Raw genomic sequence first — 10,887 nt, 5'->3', positions numbered from 1 at the left:
TATGCCAGTATCTTAGAATGCTATATCACAAAACTTCAGAAAAGCAACCAATTGCAGTTTGTTTGGGCATATATGTTTCTATTTTAAAGTTCTTTGTTGGGCAGCTATATCTCAGTAGTAAATTTCTTACTTCTCAAGTTTAAGTTCAATTAAAATACCATAATTACTAACTGTAAATATTACAAATAGTCTTCATTTGTAGAGTCTTAAATGTACCTACATATTGCAGCTTGGAATGCTATAGTACAAGGTTTCCAGAAGCAGATGATTATACTTAGTTGTTCAAAAAAAAACTATTGAAAAGCTATTAAAATAATGAATAACAATGTTCCTGCTCTACAGATTACAGTTAATCCCTTCTTGTTCAGTAGTATATTTCTTGTAAAATGGAAATTCCATCAAGATAGCATGATTCACTGCTACTTACTGTCAAAGCAGTAATAATTTTTGTTTTGTAATATTTGATTTATATATGGATTAGGTCTCATTTCTATATATTTTAGCTGTGATTCAATACTAGAGTGTTGTATTGTAGATGTTCTGTTTTCTTACGATATACTGAATGTCTCCTGGAATAATTTACTTTTATGTATTATCTTATATTTGCTTGATCTAGTTCCAATAATGTATTTGGTATATATTCTTTTCTGCATATTTAATGCATTTGCCTTTGACATGTTGCTTGGGACATAACTAAAAGCTAAGCTTAGAATTAATACCAGTTCACCTGTCCAATTAATTTAAAGTAAATAAAAATAAAATAATGTCAATAGCTAAAGTGGATGGGAATGTATCTACTAACAGTATTCTGGGTCTATATTACATGAACGAACGATCAAAATGTAGAGTACAACATAACTGACACACTTTGATCGAATGTTCATGTAATTGGAGAATGAAAATGTCGAAATGTTTTAGTCAGCCTTGCTAGTGAGTGTAGCATGTGACATAAACAGACTACACTGTCCGGAATGGCTAGGTAAGAGGCTGCTTTACTTTTATATACCGACTCCGAGATCGCTGTACATTGGTGAAAGGACAATTTCCCGGTAATCACTTGTGTAAGAAGTCGCTTTGCGATTACTGGGAAATTGCCAGTTCCCCAATGTACAGTGATCTCGGAGTTGGTATATTTAGTTAGGGGGGGTGGGGTTGGGAAAGCCCCCCACTTTGTTTTAAAAGTAGATGTGTTTCTGTAGGTTTTAAAGTGTTTGAATGATGTGAGTGTGTAGGGGGTTGTATGCATTGGTTGTATGTGTGTGTGTTGTATGTTAGTATAGGGAAGGTGTGGGACGAACAAAATATTTTGATCTGTTTTTATTTTTCAGGGTTTTTAGGTTTCGATTAGATGAACGATAAATCAAAGTGTGTTGAGTATGTTGTACTCAACATTTTGATCATTCATTCATCTAATATAGACCCAGTATTCTATGTATGTATGTATTTATTTTATTGTTTTGATAATTACAGCTAGATTTCAGTAAACAATGAAGATGTAGGTCATCTATCAACATTCATAAAGGTTGTGTATTGTGGTTTAGTTTGTGTTAGCAATTAAATGGCAAGGATTAAGGGGGGCAGGAAAGACAAAGTGTTATTTTTGCAGTAATGCGGTGTGTGAGAAAGCCAATGTAGAATGATGGAACTTGGGAAGTAAGTTGGGATTGCTTCTAGGAAGGGCAAGATCTCTAAAATGGCACCTGTGCTGAGCTGTTTAGACCAGGTTTGATTATGCTGCCAAAGTTTTCATGGAGACAAGTTAAAAGGGATTTGCACACAGCATTTAAAATGCACTAAAGTTGCAAACCAGGAAACTGGACTGAATTTTATTTTTACTTAATTTTATGTATATTTGTTTGCATTTGTGCTTGTGTTTGTTAACCAGGAAGGAATATGTATCTTCTTAGAAATTTGTAGACTCTTCTAGGAAGTATAAACTTAAAAAACACATAATTATAAAAGAGCAAAAAATAAGCCATACAGCATAGCAGTAAATAATAGCACAAACATATTCAATAGAAAAACAGCAAATGGTAATATATAATGTATAAAATGTAGTATATAAAGTACATACCGTATAATGCAAGTGTAAGTGGTGGAATAGTAGACTAAGATATATATATATATATATATATATATATATATATATATATATATATATATGTGTGTGTGTGTGTGTGTGTGTGTGTGTGTGTGTGTGTGTGTGTAGCTTTCCTCACTAAACAGAGTGTCTATTTGAGAAGGACAAAAAATATCAATGTCGGATATCTTGGTTCTATGAATGGTGGACACTTACTCATCTATCTATCACCTTGCTTACTTATTTAGGTGTGTTTCATTACCAAAATGCTAAGACACTGATCATCAATGACCAATTGAAAGTATAACACCTGTGAATATATTCACAGATAAGAACATAATAAAACAGGATATTAAAATTAGTACAGCTCAACAAGTATCAACAATTGTTTAGAGTAGCAACACTAAAAAGTAGCGCATCATAGTGAGAGCAAGATGTACTAGAAATATGAGCAATGCCAGGCAAGAAGCACCCGAAATATGAGCAATGGCACTATACTAGAAATATGAGCAATGCCAGGCAAGAAGGACCAGAAATATGAGCAATGCCAGGCAAGATGTACCAGAAATATGAGCAATGCCAGGCACAAAGTACTAGAAAAATGAGCAATGCCAGGCAAGATGTACCAGAAATATGAGCAATGCCAGGCAGAACATACTAGAAATATGACCAATACCAGGCAAGATGACCAGAAATATGAGTAATGCAAGGCAAGATGTACTAGAAATATGAGCAATGCCAGGCAAAAAGTACCAGAAATATGAGCAATGCTAGGCAAGATGTACCAGAAATATGAGCAATGCCAGGCAAGATGTACCAGAAATATGAGCAATGCCAGGCAAGATGTGCCAGAAATATGAGCAATGCCAGGCAAGATGTACCAGAAATATGAGCAATGCCATGCAAGAAGTACCAGAAATATGAGCAATGCCAGGCAAGAAGTGCCAGAAATATAAGCAATGCCAGGCAAGATTACCAGAAATATGAGCAATGCCAGGCAAGATGTACCAGACATATGAGCAATGACAGCCACAATGTACCAGAAATATGAGCAATGTCAGGCAAGATCAAGAAATATGACCAATGTCAGGCACAATGTACTAGAAATATGAGCAATGTCAGAAAAGAAGTACCAAAAATATGAGCAATGCCAGGCACAATGTACCAGAAATATGAGCAATGCCAGGCAATAAGTACCAGCAATATGAGCAATGCCAGGCAAGAAGTTTCAGAAATATGAGCAATGCCAGGCAAGATGTACCAGAAATATGAGCAATGTCAGGTGCAATGTACTAGAAATATGAGCAATGCCAGGCAAGAACTACCAGAAATATGAGCAATGTCAGGCGCAATGTACTAGCAATATGAGGAATGACAGGCAAGAAGTACCAGAAATATGAGCAATGCCAGGCACAATGTACTAGAAATATGAGCAATGACAGGCAATAAGTACTAGAAATATGAGCAATGCCAGGCACAATGTACTAGAAATATGAGCAATGACAGGCAAGAAGTACCAGAAATATGAGCAATGCCAAGAACAATGTACTAGAAATATAAGCAATACAAGATGTGCCAGAAATATGAGCAATGTCAGGCACAATATACCAGAAATATGAGCAATGCCAGGTAAGATGTACTAGAAATTTGAGCAATGCCATGCAGAATGTACTAGAAATATGACCAATGCCGGGCACAATGTACTAGAAATATGAGCATTGGCAAGATGTGCCAGAAATATGAGCAATGCCAGGCACAAAGTAGTAGAAAAATGAGCAATGCCAGGCAAGATGTACCAGAAATATGAGCAATGCCAGGCAGAACATACTAGAAATATGACCAATACCAGGCAAGATGACCAGAAATATGAGTAATGCAAGGCAAGATGTACTAGAAATATGAGCAATGCCAGGCAAAAAGTACCAGAAATATGAGCAATGCTAGGCAAGATGTACCAGAAATATGAGCAATGCCAGGCAAGATGTACCAGAAATATGAGCAATGCCAGGCAAGATGTGCCAGAAATATGAGCAATGCCAGGCAAGATGTACCAGAAATATGAACAATGCCATGCAAGAAGTACCAGAAATATGAACAATGCCAGGCAAGAAGTACCAGAGATATGAGCAATGTCAGGCAAGATGTGCAAGAAATATGAGCAATGCCAGGCAAGATGTACCAGAAATATGAGCAATGCCATGCAAGAAGTACCAGAAATATGAGCAATGCCAGGCAAGAAGTGCCAGAAATATAAGCAATGCCAGGCAAGATTACCAGAAATATGAGCAATGCCAGGCAAGATGTACCAGACATATGAGCAATGACAGCCACAATGTACCAGAAATATGAGCAATGTCAGGCAAGATCAAGAAATATGACCAATGTCAGGCACAATGTACTAGAAATATGAGCAATGTCAGAAAAGAAGTACCAAAAATATGAGCAATGCCAGGCACAATGTACCAGAAATATGAGCAATGCCAGGCAAGAAGTACCAGCAATATGAGCAATGCCAGGCAAGACGTTTCAGAAATATGAGCAATGCCAGGCAAGATGTACCAGAAATATGAGCAATGTCAGGCGCAATGTACTAGAAATATGAGCAATGCCAGGCAAGAACTACCAGAAATATGAGCAATGTCAGGCGCAATGTACTAGAAATATGAGGAATGACAGGCAAGAAGTACCAGAAATATGAGCAATGCCAGGCACAATGTACTAGAAATATGAGCAATGACGGGCAATAAGTACTAGAAATATGAGCAATGCCAGGCACAATGTACTAGAAATATGAGTAATGACAGGCAAGAAGTACCAGAAATATGAGCAATGCCAAGAACAATGTACTAGAAATATAAGCAATACAAGATGTGCCAGAAATATGAGCAATGTCAGGCACAATATACCAGAAATATGAGCAATGCCAGGTAAGATGTACTAGAAATTTGAGCAATGCCATGCAGAATGTACTAGAAATATGACCAATGCCGGGCACAATGTACTAGAAATATGAGCAATGGCAAGATGTGCCAGAAATATGAGCAATGCCAGGCACAATGTACCAAAAATATGAGCAATGCCAGGCAAGATGTACTAGAAATATGAGCAATACCAGGCAGACTGTACTAGAAATATGACTAATGCCAAGCAAGATGACCAGAAATATGAGCAATGCCAGGCAAGATGTATCAGAAATATGAGCAATGCCAGGCAAGAAGTACCAGAAATATAAGCAATGCCAGGCAAGATATACCATAAATATGAGCAATGCCAGGCAAGAAGTACCAAAGATATGAGCAATGCCATCAGAATGTACTAGAAATATGAGCAATGCCAGGCAAGATGTACCAGAAATGTGAGCAATGCCAGGCAAGATATACCAGAAATATGAACTGTGCCAGGCAAGATGTACTAGAAATATGAGCAATACCAGGCATAATGTACTAGAAATATGACAAATGCCAGGCAAGAAGTACCAGAAATATGAGCAATGTCAGGTAGAATGCACTAGAAATATGACCAATGTCAAGCAAGAAGTACTAGAAATATGAGCGATGCCAGGCAGAATGTACTAGAAATATGACCAATGCCAGGCAAGATGTACCAGAAATATGAGCAATGCCAGGCACAATGTATTAGAAATATGAGCAATACCAGGCAAGAAGTACCAGAAATATGAGCAATGCCAGGCAAGATGTACCAGAAATATGAGCAATGCCTGGCAAGATGTGCCAGAAATATTAGCAATGTCATGCAAGATGTACCAGAAATATGAGCAATGCCAGGCACAATGTTCTAGAAATATGAGCAATGCCATGCAAGATGTACCAGAAATATAAGTAATGTCCAACAACATGTGCTAGAAATATGAGCAATGATAGTGCATCAGATGAGGAAGTTAATCAGAGTATAATTGTTGGGTTGGGTGTGAGTGGCCATGTGATGTGGTCCAGTACAAATGTACTTATGTTGACATTTGTTTTGAAGACATAATTTATTCTGTCCACAGAATGAAGGATTGATGTGCATGTCTTTTAGGTCAGACAGGAGAAAGTCCAACAGTTTTGGTGCAAGGACTAAAAAAAGCCTTGTTGATGCAGTGAAGTTTGACTACTGTGGTTTGTGATAATGGCCAGGAATAGAAGGCATTCCAATGCTTTGAGGGAATTTATTTCATTGAAAGATTGTTTTATTATTAATCAGATTGGCAAGAAAGCAACAGGTTGTAGAAAGTTGAAGAGCAGAGATCAGAGAAATATGTCACCTCTGTTTTAATGGTCAACCAGTTGTCTTTAATGATTGTGTGACAGTGGTGTTTCCATGCAGGAAACTTTGGGAGAAAATGCTAATCTTTTTTGAGATTGCTTGCAGAGCAGTTACATTTTAGTGGCGGCAGCAATAATGGGACATATGCATTCTAGTTGGGCTAGAAGGGTACCTTCTCTAATTGCAGTTGTAGCTGGGAGTGCTTGAAAATGGAGGGTTTTCCTACCTTTACGAGAAAAGAAAAGAGTGTTTATTTTGTGTTTTTTGTTTGTTTTGTTTTGTCTTTGTGGGTTTAATCAGATCCGTAGGTATTTAAAGAATGTTGTTGAATCTACATGTGTATTGTTCATGTCAGTAATCCCTAGGGGTTGATTGGGTTTTGCCATTTTATGAGAAGTGTCAAAAAGCATGCTTTTGCTTTTTCCAGAATTGAGAATTGGTTTATGTTTGAGGAGTCAGTGGTGAAAACATACCTCTCAACTGTCCAGATTTCCACTGAATGTCCAGATTTTTGCCTCACGTTATTGGTCTGTTCCTCATAAAATGTGTGGTTTTCTGGAAAATTGCTGGGGGAATTAAAATAAATAAATAATGGCATACATTTATATTTCAGACCATTTGGGGCTGTTGCCCCCCCCCCCCACCCCCATTATTTTAGTCTTTCCAGATTTCTTGTGATAAGAAATTGAGATGTAGGTCTGAAGTTATATATTTAACTGAGGAAGAGAGGAGAAAAAATCTATATTAGATTTTTGAAGGGGTAAGAATGTCAGGGCTGCTGAAAGAATATAACTTTAACAGGCAAGTGATTATTGACATTAGGCTGAGTTTAGCAGTAGAGGAAATGGCAGAAGCTAGAAAAGTCGTCTGGGTGTATAATTATGGGAGCATTTGCACTGGCAGTTTTCAGCAGATGCTTTTCTGATTGTTTTGAAAAATAAGGAATATTGCAGTACTTTCAAGAGAGACAGGCAGTGATTCCCAAACTTTGGGGATTGAGATTGAAAAGCAAAGGTCAGCACAAGCAGGTATGTTAGGAAAGGAACAAACTGATAACATTTTGGGGCCTAATGCTGTGTTGGCAGTGTCATTTAAGCACACTATCATCATAGATTACACTTGATAATGTTGTGTCAACCCTTTATATAGAAACGGGGATAAAGAAGAGAATATTTATTTTTAAATTCAGGTAGAAGTCATGTTAACTTTTTCCCCTTTGTTCAGTAACACTAATTACCCTTGTATTCTAAACGCACTCCGGCTCGGTTAGTCCCTTTATGTGGTCCGAAATTAACTTAACATTTTTCTAAAATACTGCATTTGCATACCCTCTTAGTAATTCAAAAAGTTGCGAGAGAAAAAATGATCTAGCGGACCAATAACAGGCTGTACAGAAACCTTTTACTTAAGTGTTAACGCTTAACAACATTATTTCAATATTTTAGAAATACAGAAATTATCAAACAGGAATTGTACAGTGCCCTTTCGGGCATATCTTTCAAACTCTTAGCAAGAAGGCTGGGCAAAGCCTAAAATAACGAGTGTACAAAGGCCCAAAAACAATGACGTATTATAAATGTTGCTCTTATAAACTTAAAAAATTGATAGAATCGCAGAAATTGGATTAGCAAGCATTTTCTGAAGGAAATAAGTCTGAAACTCAAATGCGTGTCATCATTTAGTATTTCAATCATCACTGGTTTGCCAGAAAACTTTGAGCAGCAGAATAAAAATGTGAAGCAAAAATCTGGACACACTGCAGAAATCTGGAAAGCTGAGAGGTATGATTTTGGTTTCCGACAACTAAGGATAACACTTTGTATGAATTATTATTTTTTTTTTATATATAGAATTAAACCGGCACGTCGGAAAGTTCTGAGATGGCTATTTCCATGCAGGATCCATAGTTATTTTCTTTCATATGCCTCGGAAATAATTTTTACATGGTCTACCGCCTAACGCACCGTCGTGCATATCAGTATGGGCCTTAACTATCGTCTACCTATCTGTTTTGTGTACCCGTCGCAATCAAAGGGAGAGAATATTTGAAAATTTGTGTACGATGTAAGCTCCCAGAAAACGCGCGCGCGTGCACACACACACGCACATGCACACAAACACACACGCTGACAGAATATCGATAGTTTGCATCTGAAAACTTAAAGCGAGGGAATTGCTGTGCAGACGCACGGTGGGCTACTTATCTAAAGTCATAGAATGAGACCTTTATGTAAAGATCCTGCTTTCTCAACCTACATAGTTATTAACAGCAAAGGAAAATATGAATCCGTTAAGCGCAAGATACTGATATCTGAAAAAATGTTAGCATCCCAGCTTTACCTTAGCTATCAATTAAACTGATTTTTGAACTATATCCCTTATAAGAACATAGCTTATTATACGATAACTGCTCTAATATTCTTGCAACTCTGCTTCCCCCTCTTCCTCTGAAAGTCCAGATTATTGCCTCACGTTTTTGATATGTTCATCATAAAACTTGTGGTTTTCTTGCAAATCAGAGAGAACTAGATTTGCTAAATAATGGCAGACATTTACGTTTCAGACGTCATACAATTCAGAAAATGCATGGTAGGGGGGTAGCCAGAAGTCTACGTTTTATACTCAGATATAATGCTGCTGTCCACACTACTCACCTATCATTTTAAAAATGTACTTAACCCTAAAAATGTTACCACCAGACAGATAGAAAGGATACATTTTGTTTCCAACAGTTGTCGTTTGCATTCCTAAAAAACGATTTTTATAGGCGTATTCCTTCAAAACAATCACTCTTTGTATATCTCTATACTGTGAATATTTGATTAGACAGTTTTAAACATGTTGTGTTATTTGATTTTTGAAGTTTTCAAGAGATGCTCAGAAAAAAATGTACTCATTTGAGTACCCTGAGTATGCCTAGCTACACCCTTGAGTGGTAACACAAGACCTTTTATTCTAGCAACTTTCTAAGTTTAAGCAATATTTAAAATGTGTTCCTATTTTGGGTCTTTGACCCACATTATTTTTGGCTTTGTCCAGATTTCTTGCGCTAAGAGTTTGAGAGGTATGTTCAGTGTTAGGGATTTTTTAACTGATATTCATGATAAATAGTACTGAATCGTATTAATTCGTCAAAATAACTTTTTCTAAGTTTAAAGTAGCATATTTTACCCATCATGTGACCTTCCCATTTGAAGCTATTAGTAAGCTGTTAGTAGGTTTTCTACATTTAGTCCATTTGTTCAACATTAAGAGAGGCAGTGTTCCTCATTTTGGCGATATAAGGTTATGAGCTATGTCGCGCGCACGCACGCACACGCACGCACACATCTTGCGAAGTCTACCCCTTCACAAAACTGTCACCTGACCTGTCCCTGATTTTGCCTTATATTTTGTAGTCTGTTGTATATTTTTTTCTTGTAAATCCCGAAGAATTACAGTCAGTCCGTTATGACAGACTCTAACGTTTCATACTTTTATTTTTCAGAAAACGTTAATGAAAAAATGTTACTCTATTAACTTTGTAAGTGAATTAGAGTAATATGTATAACTTGTCACCAATTTAGGTTCTGTCTCCAATTATTTTGGCTTTATCCCTGATTCATGACCAAAGTGTTAAGTGACCTCTCAACTATCCCTATTTTGGGACAGCATTTATGTTTTTGAGAAGTTCTAAGGTAATAGTGGCAGCGTTTAAAATGTGTGCACGATCTGCGGGATTTCTTTATTTTATTTTGCCAAACTCTGTAGGCAAAAGTTAAGAGCTATCTTTCCTCCATTTAAGTTAAACTAGAAGGATTCTGGAATTGTTTAATAATGGGCGTATCTTGTACTTTACATATTAGCGTTTTGGAAAATAAATACTACACTGTTAACGCAAACGGGCATTACGCAGTCAGAAAAATGCTGTCTTGTCCTATGTAAATGCTTCACAGTAGAAACAGCTGCTAATAAGAAGAGAAGTAAATTATGTAATTAATAGTATCCCACGCCACAACTATCACAGTGTCACCTCAATGCTCTGATTTACAAGTGCTTGTGGGTTACGTGCGTGTGCACCGAGGCTGGATATTTGAAGTTGTTGTAGCTGAAGTTTTTAGGATGTCTCAGTGTAAGCAGCGTTAACATCTGCAAATTAAGCTTTCTGCATTCCTTTATAACATTGTAAACATAGAAGTAATACAAAGTATTTGATAGAAAAGCAGCCAGCACTTGAAGATTTGCGGTACTATCCAACAAATAGGTTCACCTGTATGTGTATTTATTTTTCCAATTATTTGGTTATGTTTGTGCGTTTTCATGTGGATTAATAAGTGAAACAAAACATTGACATTATGTGAAAAGGAGAGCTGAATATACCTGGATATGCCGTTGATGCTAAGCAAATATAATTTTACTTAATAAACAATTCTCTAGGGCTTATTTCTCTTTTTGGTATAGACGAGTACACAAATCCCTTGGGGTAGAGCAGGAAAGAAATACTCACAGAGCACTTGGCATACTGGCGTACACCATAGCGGCACGCGACCTTACACACACAC

This window comes from Protopterus annectens, chromosome 5.part0 (assembly GCF_019279795.1).
Source record: "Protopterus annectens isolate FY-2018-M chromosome 5.part0, PAN1.0, whole genome shotgun sequence".
Taxonomy (NCBI): Eukaryota; Metazoa; Chordata; order Ceratodontiformes; family Protopteridae; genus Protopterus; species Protopterus annectens.
Note: the sequence above shows the minus strand (reverse complement) of the source record.